Here is a 13972-nt window from a genome sequence, read left to right on the forward strand (position 1 = left end):
CAAATAGTTTTCAATAGACTCTCTCCCTACTTCATTATAGATTTTCATAACCTCTAAAATGAAATTTGATCTTGGCCTCAGAGGAAGTATTTCTCATCTTTATATCTTAAAAGAAAAAAAGGTAAATTTCATTTTTTTGGTTTGTTATCAATTTTACTTTTGAAATACAGGGATAACAAAACTAGTTTCTCATATGTGTTACACTCAGTTCTTTTAAAAATGTTTAATCTTTAGAAGTATGAAAAAAAGAAACCAGGAAAATGTTTTAGCATAGAAACAAGATACCACACTTTCTTTATGGATATCCCTTCTGAGAAACGTATATGAGCTAAAAGAATATACATGAGCCAGGGGCCTCTATTACTTCAGATTTCTTCAAAGCAAAAGCAGCTCACGGTGCTGGGGATCTTGTCTGCCTTCACCATTTGAAAGGGGAAATGGAGGTTACATGGAACTACGTCATGCTCAGAAGAGAGAGGGTTAAGTTCTGTGGGACACCTAGCTTTCAGTACCCCAATGAGTCACAGGAAAGCACACGCTAGCTCCTGTTTTCCTTCTGCCGTCTCCCGAACCAACTATATTTGGTTGTCTTGCCGCTGATGTAGCCTTACGTGTCAGAGGAACTAAAGAACTTCCATAACTCAGAAATGGGTTTTTTTTTTTTTTTTTTTTTAATGTTGAAAAACTAGTTTAAATGCCAAACGACTTCTGGACAAAGATGCAAAATTTTAAAACACTTCTTATAAGACTGAGGAGGAATGAGTAACCTAAGACAGAAATGGTGAGAAAAAAAAGTATCTAAGGAAAGGAAGGTGTGTCCCAATAAACATCGAGTACGCCGTGAAATGTGTAAACGGACTGCATTTTTAAATCCATTCAATTAGAAGCTGGTGTGCTGATGCTGGTCCGTGCGTTCTTAAAAACGTGCTGATGGCTCAAACCTCTGTACACCTGTACAAGCATGGGGCTATGTCATCCAAAATTTTAAAAATACAAAACAAACACCCTTCGTAACGAAACTTCTCTCGGACTTTTGACCTCTGCTTCTGGCATTGTGCAAAGCTAGGACTTGTTGTAGGGGCTGGGGAATGTGGCCTCTGATTACTAACCAGGGTTTTCTCTTTCCACTGTCTTGTTTACTCCTTTCTTCCCCAAAGCCAGAGATCCCTTCAGCTACTGCAGCATCTCTACCAGATGCGACAAATCACAGGGGTGTATTTTGACTTCTGCTCTGTCATGTGAACAAGAGTAACACTGAAACCTTTTACCAGTCCCTGTGTTCCATCTTTGTTTTCTGTTTCCCCCAAGTGTTTGTAACCTGCTCCGGAGAGTTCTTCCTTTAATATTTTCAGTCTTCTTTCCTCCCTTAGGTGAAAACGTGAAAGCCTATATTAATAAAGTGATGTCTCCATGAATTAGCAGTCATTTCTCTGGGACTTATTTTGACACGGTCCTTTCAGTATGGTGGCTGGTCGGAGGTCTGAGGGACTCTTCTAACATAAGAGGATGAAAGAGAAGATAGGATTTCTACCGAAGTTATTTTAAGGTTCTGAAAACGACCTGGTCATTTTTATCAGTGTAGCCTGACAAGAGCACTCGTGTTTCATTATTAATAAACCTCGTATCAGAAACTGTGAAATATCAACAGAAGGTACTCGATACATATACACATCTTCATTCCCACAAATCTTGGACAGCTGCAATTCAAGTTCTCTTTATACTTCTCTGTTCACCATCATTGTCAAATTACTTGATCACAAAGTTGCTCTTAACGTCTCAGACACTTGGCAGAAGAGAGCAGTACCAGCGTGAAGTTCAGACCAAGTGACTTGCAAAAGTCGGTTGCCCTCATTTTCCTCTACCAATCAACCTAAAATTACCAGTCATCAGCTTTCCATAGAAACTGTCAATTTCTTTTTTTTTTTTTAAAGATTTTATTTATTTATTTGAGAGAGAGAATGAGAGAGAGAGAGCACACGAGAGGGGGGAGGGTCAGAGGGAGAAGCAGACCCCCTGCTGAGCAAGGAGCCCGACATGGGACTCGATCCCGGGACTCCAGGATCATGACCTGAGCCGAAGGCAGTCGCTTAACCAACTGAGCCACCCAGGCACCCGAAACTGTCAATTTCTTAATATTCACTTCAAACATAGATTTGCAGGTTTAAAAAAAAAGTACTCCCACTACTGATCTGTTTAGTTTTGAAATGTTCCACATTTGAAAGCAAGTAATAGTTAAGGCTTTGTATTACATTTGCTGGATAATGGTTTCAAGTTCAAAAAAGATAGGCCTGAGCTTTCTCGGCACTACTGCTTACAACTCAATGGGCTGTGGACCTTCAGCACAGACCACTCTGTCTTCAGCCTAAGAGATGGAATTCAGCATGCATGAAGTTGACTTTGGCTGTAAGAACAATAATTGCATTACTACTAAATCTTGCAACTTTTATATTAAGTCAAACTCGATGAAAAATGGGTCAAAATTTGAGGCTCAATATCAGCCTTGTTTGGCAGAAGAGCCAATCCTCAGTAATCCGTGGAGATGGTAGGCAGGGAGAGTGGGGAAGCTATCCAAAACTCATTTTAGCAATGTTCCAACAGTTTTCGTCATCAGAACTCCTAACAAAGGGCAGGGCTGAAGGTTCTTCCTTATTTCTCAGCCCACCCTCCAGTGTAGGGGAGAGAAAGGGAGGGCGGACTGCTCTTCTCTTTACTCTCCCTTAATAGAGGGGAAAAAAACAAAAACAAAAAGACATGGAGGGGGAGATTAGGACAAACACAAGGAGCCACAAAGGGAGGGAGGGTGATGACTGTTTTGAAGTGATCTGCATCCTTTTCGAGGACCTGGAGTAGACAGAAAGCCCTCCAAGAAAGCACAGAACACTGTCCCACCTCATTTCTTCCTGAAAGATCGACTAACCAACCATGACGAAAAACTAGCCTGAAGAGGAGACCTGTTGCTAAACAATCCATGCAGAATCATAATCATCATCACCTCGCATTTAACAATTACCCTGAGTGTCAAAGCATATACTTCTAAAGTACAACAAGACTGATTTTTTGACAAACGAGCTACAAATTTAAGACGTCAAAAATACTGCCTTAAAAAATTCTCAAGAAAGCCAATATTCCAAATGATACTGTCATGGCTAAACATTTTTATTTTCCATTTAAAAAAATATTCTTCTATTGTAAATACTTACAGGGTCAGTCGATAAGACATACAAGAAAATCAGCCTCAATACCGGATAGATTTGGCCTCATTTTTGACTCATTCTGGAAGGGATCCAACATAGTTAAATGTCTTCCCCAGAGTTAGAGCTGAATAGCCTCAGGCTAATAAAAACCAATACCTGTTACATAAGACCCAAGACTGTCCAATACTAAGGACACCAAAAGACAACACTGGCGTCTGTAAGAGTTCTCTCAGCTACTATTTTATTGATCCCCAAAACAACTCCATAGAATCAGTAAAATAATTTTTAAAATTACCTGTAACAAAAACTGTGGGTTTTTCTGTGGTAGAGGCCAAATCACAAGACAAATACCTATGCAGAGAGTTGAAAAAGCCCTCTGTGCGCAGAGTGAACGGTACAAGATCAGGTCTCCAGCTCTTGAAGAAGTGTGGTCCTGTCAGAAGTTGTCGTATAAGATATTCAATCTATAGAAATATAGACTGTGAATTCAATACCCCCAGAGTATTGCTGCTTTATAGATTATAAAATGATTCACCAAACTCCACCATTATCACCTCAGGGAAGTTAGATCATAGAGAACTTCCATTTCCTCTGTGCCTATCTCTGTAATGAGTACATTTTAAAAAAATAAGCACACTTGTTGTCAGAAAAAAGTTGTGTGTGTGTGTGTCTTTTTAAATAAAGAACAAAAAAGCGCGTAATTTTCAGAAACATTTTTCTTCATGAGTGGAAGAAACTGGATCTGGTGATTAGAAAGGCAGTTGGAGTGAGAAATTCCAGGAACTCCATTTACAACTTCATTTCTAAGAAACCATTTAACCTAAGACAACCTAAGGCGCAGACGATAACAGACTTGCCCAGTCAGAGCATCAGGGAAGGGACGCTTGGGCGGTCACTCTACCAAAAGCAGTGCAGGTGATAGCAGAAAGCTGCCTTTGCTGCGGCCCAGAAGGAGCGGCTACAAACCAGACCAGATACTGTAATTATAAATATATGATGTATGTGTGCCTATCAGGACATGCATACATGACAAAATCCTTTTACAGCCTTGTAATATTTCCGGGCAAATCAGGGCTCTGGAAGATATACAAGGGAAGATACTGTCCATTCCTTTACATAAGTAAATACTGAAGGGGCGCCTGGGCGGCTCAGTCGGTTCAGAGTCCGCCTTTGGCTCAGGTCATGATCCCAGGGTCCTGGGATCGGAGCCCAGCGTCGGGCTCCTTGCTCAGCAGGGAGCCTTCTTCTTCCTCTCCCTCTGCCCCTCCCCCTTGCTCATTCTCTGTCTCTCTCAAATAAATAAAATCTTAAAAAAAAAGTAAATATTGAAATCTTCCAGAAATAAAGATTCTGTAACTTGTCCATATACCTTGTCATGGTATTTTATTGTTGTGTGGGCTCCAAGATTCTAAACACACAGCTGAAGTCTCTCTTGCTTTGATTTCAGTTCATTGACTCATTTGGTCACTCTCCTTCATAGCACTGGGAAAGTAATTAAGTCTTGCCGTAAATGGTTGTGGGCATGTATTAATAATACTCACTTGGTGGCATTGACCCCAGGCTATAAGTTCTAAAAATAATAATAATAAAAGCTACCATTTTTCTTTTTCTTACTTTCTTTTATTCAATTTTAAGACATTTCTGTTGAGTTCCACAAACTGACTCTAGAAAGCCAACCCATTTTATCTTCATTTTCTAAATTACACGTATGCAAGTCACAAAATTGAAAAGTTTTATCTAATACTAAATGTTTAAGTATCTCCCTCACATCCGTATGAGTTGCTTTCATTAAAACATTATTTTCTGTTTATATATTATTTTATTAAAATGAAACATTAGCTAGGATTTTAAATTATGTCTTCATATACATGGATTATGTATGTTAGAATCACAGAATTTTAGAGTTGGGAGAATTTTTAATAATGTTGCATTAGTCATTTTACAGCTGACATGGTCAAGTTTGCAGATAGTCACAATGTATTTAGTTTTCCCTCAAGTTGGACCCAAATCTTCATTTTACTAATTTAGAGAATTACGTGTATTAGGAAAAAAAAAAAAAGCTAGGTGTGTGTGTGCATGCGTGTGTATGACATAGACATGTTGGTTTCGTTGAGCTTCTTCCAAGTATATGATAAGCAGTCAGTGGATGATGGGATGAGGTGCTTAAGTCAAGGGACAAGCGTAGAGCTGTCCGGCTTCACAGGTGTACCACCTGCGCAGCTGCACAGGGCTGGCAATCGGAAGGGGCCCAGTGTTGGTTTAATGATTAAATTACGTAGCCGTTCCACAACCTACCCCTACCAGCTCCCGTTTCCACATCAATTAATCTCTAGAAGGGCTGCAAACACAATAAAATCAGGGCCCTGTGTCCTTCCCTCAGGCCTCTTTCACTGATTGCTGCTTGCTGAGAAGCTTATCACAGCCCACTACAGACCTCACTCAACTGCACTCTCATTTCCTCATGTCATTATTTTTGGTGTGACCTATGCTTTTCATATAGATTATTTTCTCCCTACTTTTCTGATGAGTCAAATGCCTTTTATTATCTCGTAAAATAGCTTATCAAAATATATTCCACAACGTTTTGCATTTATTGCCACCAACCTCTCCCTCTTCTGTTTAAAACAAATTCTTTACAAGGAAGAGCTCTGTTTTAGGGTTGGAAGAACCAGCCCTTTCAATGACTACACAGACCAAAGAAAAACAAAGATGACAGCAAAGAAAAGTGAACTTGCCAGCACTTCAGTCCTGGTACATCCCTCTACTTTTGCCCTAAATTCTGGCATTTGATGTAAAGGGTCTTTGTCCCCACTGGCCTGTCTTGTCTCTAGCTCTCTGTTGGAACTGAAACATCACAACAGTGAAGATAGTAACATAGACAGAATTTTTATCAATGCATTTGGCCTTAGAACCACACCCTCGAGTACAAGGGAGAGCTTAGGCTTGATGTATTTTCCCAAAATGGTGTGTGTGTGCTCACTCATGTGCAAGCTTGTGCACCTCAACCAGTTTGTTTTTTGTGGGTTTTTTCCCCCAATTAACTTAAAATGAACTGAGATCAAGTGAGATCTGGGTGTGCCTCAATGTTTTCAGCCTGGTACATGTCTGCAAGGCTCTCCTTCCGGTGAAAAGCACCGGGAAGGAGCGGGCTCACCTCCAGGACACCAAGCACAGCTCCTCAGAATCGTCGGGGGCAGTGGCGCCAGGACTCCCTCGGCTATTACGAGGATAGCTTCAGTACCAGCTGCATTGTCACAAGTCCACGGTGACATTCTCACACTACCACCCAGAAGGAGCACGTTCTCTCAGAGTTTAAGGGGGACTCAGGGCCTTTGTGAAAGAAACCCTCCCAGAGGGAAGGCTGGAAAAATGAGCCAGAAGCAGTAACTGGGGTCTTTTGAAAACTAGTTTTTAAAAGGCCTCCTTTTCCTTCCCATTCCATCTGTTCTCTAACCCTTCCATTAACCCCCGGAGCCTCTTGTTCTCGCTCCCTTCCCCAGAACTTAAGCAAGAGACAAAAGACATTCTCTTACTTCCTTACAAGTCAAGAAAATTGGAATGGGCTTGAGTATGGTGAGGCAAACCTGAGGAGGAAAATTAATAAACCACCACATCACCTAGGCAGACTGATACCGTAAATGAGTATGATGCTCAGAGTAATTCCAAAATGAGAAAAAGGACGCAAATATTTATAAATTGGACAAAATTTAGAAATGCTCAAATATCCACAGAATAACTAGGCTCGTTACCTACTGAAGAAGCACATTTCTCAGGTTCATCATTGTGTTTTTAAAATCTGGATTCAAACTCAACTGTAACACTAAGTTTACCTGTTGCCCGAGTGCCAAAACGCTAAACCTTTATTATCTATCTATCTATCTATCTATCGATAGATAGATAGATAGATAGATATCTCAAATGCACATTTTCCCCTATGAGTTTTACTTTAGAAGTTTAGTGGACTGATTTATAATTTGTCATCTTTTGTCTTTTTCAGCAGTGTGTCATTAAGTCTTTAATTTGGTGTTTCCTGTAGTCTGCAGTAGGATGTGTGCTATTTTAAATCCAAGGATTGCAGACATAGATGGTGGGTAAGATCTGTGAACCATAAGTAAATTCTTATAAGGAACATACAAAAAAGATTGTTCTTCAGTCAGACTTAAGCCATTACTTTTTTCTAAAGAAGAAAAGGCACAAGTTAAGAAAAAGGCACCGTCAAAGACCTTCTGCCCAAATGTGCATCTCCATGAAGTTTCCTGCTGAGTGCATATGAATGCACCGTGATCTGGGAAAAGGATCCAAATAGGATTTCAAACATCCAAAAATTTTAACTCAAACATTTAGGTATTTCACCATGCTGCTATTCATTCATTCACTGATTTTTTTTGTCTTAGTTTAAAGAGATGCTAAACAAAAGGAGGCAAGCTCTACATGTATTTACATTCCAAAACTAAGCCCCCTCCTCCTCCCCCAAGTCTGTCATCCCTTCACAGCTAAACAAACCGTAAAGTCTAGCCCTAAGTTGGCAAAGAGAAACAACAAACATGGTAAGAAAGTTTCTCTCTTTTCTCTAACAAAACAGAACTAAACACCCAGAGTGATTAATTCATTCTAGTGCCCCATGTGATTTTTTTTCTATGATTTACCCACTTCCAAGCTAATGTACGTAGGCTGAATTAAGGAATGAGATCAGATTCTTTACTATTTTGGTACTACTGCATTCTTTATTCTTTAACAGGCTTTGGTCAATGAAATGCTTCTTGCATCTTTGCTATGAAAGTTAATGGTAAATGTGTAAATCAACTTAACTTATAAAATTAATTTATGAATATAAACTATAAAACACATTCTGAAACTTCCTTAACAGGATAAACATTCTTATTTTCTGAAGCTATAATCCAACGGAAAAATACATAAGTCTGTCATCTATCAATGATTTTACATTTAGCAAGTGATTTTATTTATCACTGCATCCATATATGTTAAAGGTTGGTAAAGTTAAGTATTGTTTAAGCAGACTTGCATTTGCTTAGAGACAAGGCTAACATAATTCCCGGGTATTCCTTGTTTTTCAGAGGCTCTGTAGTATTATTTCTGGAAGCTTTATCTTAGCAATTTACTTGAAAATCTTTAAAGCAACAGGAAGTACTGCTTAGTAAATCTGCAGAAGGCTGTACCTATAATCTACTATTTTGGGGGAAGGATTTCTTAATAGGCCCTCAATTAGTATCACACTGAACAACTGTTGAGTATACTGGGGCCAGAAAAATCACTAAATTACCTAAATCTATGAGAGTATTTGCAAATTCTTAAATTTCAAATCCAGATAGTCCATATACACATAATTCTGGAAATACAATAATCTTTATCCAAAATGTGAAAAAGATGTGAATATTAGGACATTCCACAGCTCATGCCAACACAGTCTTATATAAACATATCACTTAATTCTGTCATAAATCTAGAATAAAAACTAATACTTCTAATTAGATGGTCATAAATTGAAGAATAAAGAATTTAAGCACTATCCACCTCCTTTAAAAAAATACTTATTATTTCCCTGTCTTCCACAAAATACCTAGAAAAGCATTAAACTCTCTCAACTACAGCACACTTTGCAATTATTCTCTTCTTCTCACATCTGAAAAGCAAATTAGCAGTTCTCAAATGTGATGCTACAACACCAGTTAAAAATGTAAGCTTTAAGCTTTGTTAAAACTAGTCTGACAAAAACTAAATATATACTGATCTTTAGATCTAAAAGAAACATAACAAAAAAAAATCTTAAGTAAATATAGGAATTATTCAAGTTACTTAGAATCATCCATCTAAAATACTAAAATAGGTCTTTAAAAAGATCTGTGGTGCCTCCTCTTCCACAGGTCAGTGGAGACTACATGGGGTATCTGGACTCCCACCAGATGTAATGAGGAGCCCCTCCCCCATCATTGGAGTCAGAACTTTCACCACCACCCAGCAGTGACAGGGCCAACCCCCTGCAGTGTCAGTGGAGACCAAATGCGGAGCAGTAAGAAGCAATCTCCACCTCTCTCAGCAAGGGTGGTATCAGCAGAGGTCTCCTGGGAAGCCTGAGCTCCCACCCCTGCCAAGCAATAATGAGGCATTCCTACCCCCCAGGTGACAATGAAAACCTAGTAGCGAATACGGATTTCTAACATCCAGGAATGAAGAGTCAGAACAGTATCAGAGGATGTCTACTAAACGGAAGATTTAAATAAAATCCAGAGGCTCACAAGATAATAGATAAAATGCCAAAGATCCAGTGGAAAACCACTTGTTCCACCAAGAACCAGGAAACTTTCAACTGGAATGAGAAAAAACAAGAGTCTCTAGCACCAGGATGATACAGATGTCAGTTAGAATTACCTGTATTTTATTTATTTATTTTTATTATTTATTTATTTGAGAGAGAGCGTGCACATGCGAGTGTGTGAGTGGGGAGAGAGAGAATCTTAAGCAGGCTTCACGCTCAGCACAGAGCCTGACATGGGGCTGGATCTCAGGACCCTGAGCTGAAATCAAGAGTCAGACGCTTAACAGACTGAGCTACCCAGGCATTCCACCTGACAAGTATTTTATTTATTTATTTTTTTTAAGATTTTATTTATTTATTTGAGAGAGAGAGACTGAGAGAAAGAGCACATGAGAGGGGGGAGGGTTGGGAGGGTCAGAGGGAGAAGCAGACTCCCTGCCGAGCAGGGAGCCCGATGCGGGACTCATCCCGGGACTCCAGGATCATGACCTGAGCCGAAGGCAGTCGCTTAACCAACTGAGCCACCCAGGCGCCCCCACCTGACAAGTATTTTAAATCAGCTACTATGAAAACGCATTAATGAGCAATTACAAAGATGCTTGAAACAAATGAAAAAATAGAAAGTATCATTGAATATAAGATAGAAGAACCAACCACAAATTTTAGATCTGAAAATTGCAATAACTTAAGTAAAAAAACTAGATTCAACAGCGGAATAAAGAGAACAGAGGAAAGAATCCGTAAACTCAAAGAGAACAATAGCAATTTGCCAACCAGGAAAACAGAACACAGGCTGAAAGCAATGAAGAGAAACCTCAGGGACCTATGAGACAGTAACAAAAGACATAAACTTAGAGATTCAAGAAGCTGAGAGAACCCAAATAGTTGATAAACACAAAGAAATTCATGCCAAGACACAACATAATCGAACTGCTGAAAAATAAAGATGAAGGTTGAAATTAGTGAGAGAAATGAGACCTTAACTAAAGGAGCAAAGTAAAAGGCAAAAGGCAGCAGATTTCTCATCGGAAACCAGCGAGGCCAGAAGAAAGCAGCACAACATTTTCAAGTGCTTGAAAGAAAAGATCTGTGAAGCCAGAATCCTCTATCCAGAAGAAAGATCCTTTAGAAATGAAAGGGAAATCAAGACAGTCTCAAATGAAGGAAAACTAAGAGAATCTGAAGACTGAACAACAGAAATTACTAAGTTTGAACAACAAAGAAATTAGACAAAATAGGTTATTATGTTATCAATGGGGAGGGTAAAGGGACATACAGGGCGATAGTATTTATAGTGGACTCCAATATAAAATGCTGACACCGGGAGACTGTGATGGGTTATGGATACAGGACGTAACACTTAAAAGCAGCCACTAAAAAGAGCTATACAAATAGATACACTTAAAAACACTACAGATAAATCAAAATGGAATTGTAAACATTGTTCAAATAACTCACTAGAAGGCAGGAAAAACAAAACAGTGAGATTTAAATGGCAGACTTAAACCCCTAACATATCAATGGTGGGAAACTGGGAGTGACCCTAAAGGGGCAGCACCAGGGTGATCTTAGTGGTGATGAAACAGTTCAAGATCTTGACTTTGAGGTGGTGGTTACATAAATCTACACATGTGGAAAAAAATGACAGAAATATATACACATATAATGCTAATGTCAACTTCTTGATTTTGCTGCTAAACTATAATTTTATAAAATGTAACCATCAGGGGAAACTGGGTGAAGGGTACACAGAACCTCTCTGTTCCAGAATCTGTAATTATTTTGAAATAAAAATCAATGGGAAATATGCAATATCATGCTTTAAGAAGGTCATGGTACCCTTATAGATACATGAAGAAAAAGTCATGCATGACTAACATGTAAAGTTGGATGTACCCAGAATTTATTACTTTGAATTCTGTAAGGCATTAAAATGGTAAGTCTTAAAAATATTTGATATAGGGAAGGCTGGCTGGCTTGATCGGTAGAGCATGCCACTCTTGATCTCAAGGTTGTGAGTTCGAGCCCCACAGTAGGTGCAGAGGTTACTTAAAAAAGAAATGAAATCTTAATATGTTTGATATAATTACTATGTCTCCATGAATAAAACATAGTAAGAATTCCTAAGCCAGTCTATGAGTTACTTTATAAATATTAAAAAATGTATTTATGCTCACTGAAACATTTTCCCATATCTGGATAATATATCGTTACTCATATTTAACTAGAACAGCCAACAATAACACTCCATTACTCAATAATCTGGATAGAGTTTGCAGTGTCAAGAAAAAAATATATATATAAACACATACATATTTATATCTATAGCAAATATAAATATAGTTGGATCCTTAAACAATGCAGGGGTTGGGGGCACCAACCCCCTGCATAGTTGAAAATCTGTAACTTTTGACTCCCCTAAAACTTAACAGCCTATTGTTGACCAGAAGCCTTACTGAAAACAGTTAATTAACACATATTTTGTATGTTACATTATATGCTGTATTCTTACAATAAAGTAGAGAAAAGAAAATGTTAGAAAATCACAAGGAAAATACATATATTGTAACTATATAAAAAAATGCACATATTAGTAGACTAGTGGAGTTCACACGCATATTGTTCAAAGGTCAATTATACTCCATAAAGTATAAATTAATTCCAGAGCCTTTGGGAAGTCCATTTAAGAGGGAAAAACTATTTTTATATGTATTTACTAAATAAGTAGACAAATCAACATTTCACGAAGGGCTCAACATGAAGTGATAGAGAAAATGAAAAAGGTAGATTATACACACAAATTTGTAGCATGTGTGTATGTTACAAGTAGATATTCTTGAAAGTAAATTTTCTCCCCTCCCCCCCCCCCTTTTTTTTTTTACCTTAGAACCAATAAAGATAAAGGGAAAAGAAAGGCTAAATCCCAGGCTGATTTAGTATCTGCAGAAAAACATGATAGCACTTTCCTGCCACTAAATGGAAATGATCCTTGGATGAAAGAATCCTTTCTTTGTGAAGCAAATGGAAATTAAGGATAGCAACTGAAAACTTAAGTTCACCTTCACCTGAGTTTTCTTATATCTGCTAGCTGAATACATACATATGATATGATTATAGAGAGACAAATGGGGCAAAAAGAACAAACAACAGTCATGTATTGAAAGCATTCCCCCTGCCAAGAACAGCAAACCTAATACCATGGCTTATGAAGAAGGAGATTCTGTAAGGAAACAGAATTTAATTCAATTTCTTGAAATTAATTGGAACCTTGAACATAAGATGTTAAGTTGATATAGAACCTGAGGCAAATTTCTAATATATCGTGATCACATTTTCATGAACAAGGATTTAAAAATTGGAAAGTGCCATGTACCATATCACATGGGGTTCTTTTTGGATAAAAGCAATGCAAAGTGATAATCACTCTTTTTCTTTCAAAAGATCCTACACTGCAGGCAGGTTTTTTTTACAAACTCTGATCACCTCAGTTAAGAAAGCCACTTCCCAAGGATAAATTGACAAGGATGAGAGTTTGAATATTTTAAGCTAACTGGTGCCATCTTGTAAGAGTAATTAATTACTAGAAATATTTTACTTGCCTAAAAACTAGAATAGTGTGAATCTTCTTGGCGCGTTTTCTTAGAAATATTTATAGAAGTTTTCAAACTGTAGGTCTTATTGTTTCTTAACATCTCTCTTTGGCAAGAATATTAGAAATGCCATCTTCCAATGTTATCTCAGCATCTACCAAGAAGCAGAAGGCCTGATAATAATTTCCCCAAACATAAGAAAACCCCAAGTAAACAAAATTTCAATACCTGGGTTACAGTCATTTGTCAGACAAGCAAATAATTTCCTATCTTAAATAATTTACTTATACTTTTTATTGGTTACAGAGTTATGCTGAATTTTTAGATTCACTAACTGGTTCCAACATTGGCTGGCATGTAGAAAGTGCTCAAAAAATAACTGCAGAGTAAATAAAAGGGTCATATTCAGCAAATACTAAAAAACACAGTCTATCTAATAAACATTACCTTAGCCGTAATGTCATTCTCTTTGGAATAGCACCTGTTCCTCAAGAACTAGAAGACAGACACCAATATATAAGCCATCTTAGGGGAAAGAACTGGGCATTTGAGGGTTGTGACCATGTATGACCTGTGTTACAAGAAGACTACCCTAAAGAATCTTCTACAGTTCCTACTGACAGATTTATCTTACCACTGGATGCAAAAGTTCTCTTCTTAGGACAATAAATCATATAAACCATAGCTATGGAAGGCACAGAAATGAAACTGGACGTTTTCCTTCTGGACATATAAGATGACCTCACTTGTGACTAAAGTGCATTTTGTTATTATTCTTCACTTCCTATTCATTTCATACGAGTTGGTTTGTGGTATTTTAAAAAATTCACTTGAGTACCTTTGGCTTGTGCCACTCTAAACTGGCAACAGGAGGGAGTGGAAAAAGAAAATGGGTCATCCAATATTTATAGACA

The 13972-nt window shown here is 38.0% G+C and overlaps 1 protein-coding gene and 1 long non-coding RNA gene across 2 annotated transcripts in view; both read right to left on the bottom strand.

Moving 5' to 3' along the window:
• Positions 1-13972, bottom strand: part of ARL15 (ARF like GTPase 15) — a 398974-nt gene that overhangs the window by 112392 nt on the left and 272610 nt on the right. The gene's annotated exons all lie outside the window — the stretch shown is intronic.
• Positions 3313-12307, bottom strand: LOC145722582 (uncharacterized). The gene is made up of 2 exons (XR_014146927.1): positions 10008-12307; positions 3313-9778 (listed from the first exon to the last, which is right to left on the bottom strand). It is a non-coding gene; the product is annotated as an uncharacterized LOC145722582 (long non-coding RNA).

This window comes from Leptonychotes weddellii, chromosome 7 (genome assembly GCF_054177405.1).
Source record: "Leptonychotes weddellii isolate Sample4059 chromosome 7, ASM5417740v2, whole genome shotgun sequence".
Classification (NCBI taxonomy): Eukaryota; Metazoa; Chordata; class Mammalia; order Carnivora; family Phocidae; genus Leptonychotes; species Leptonychotes weddellii.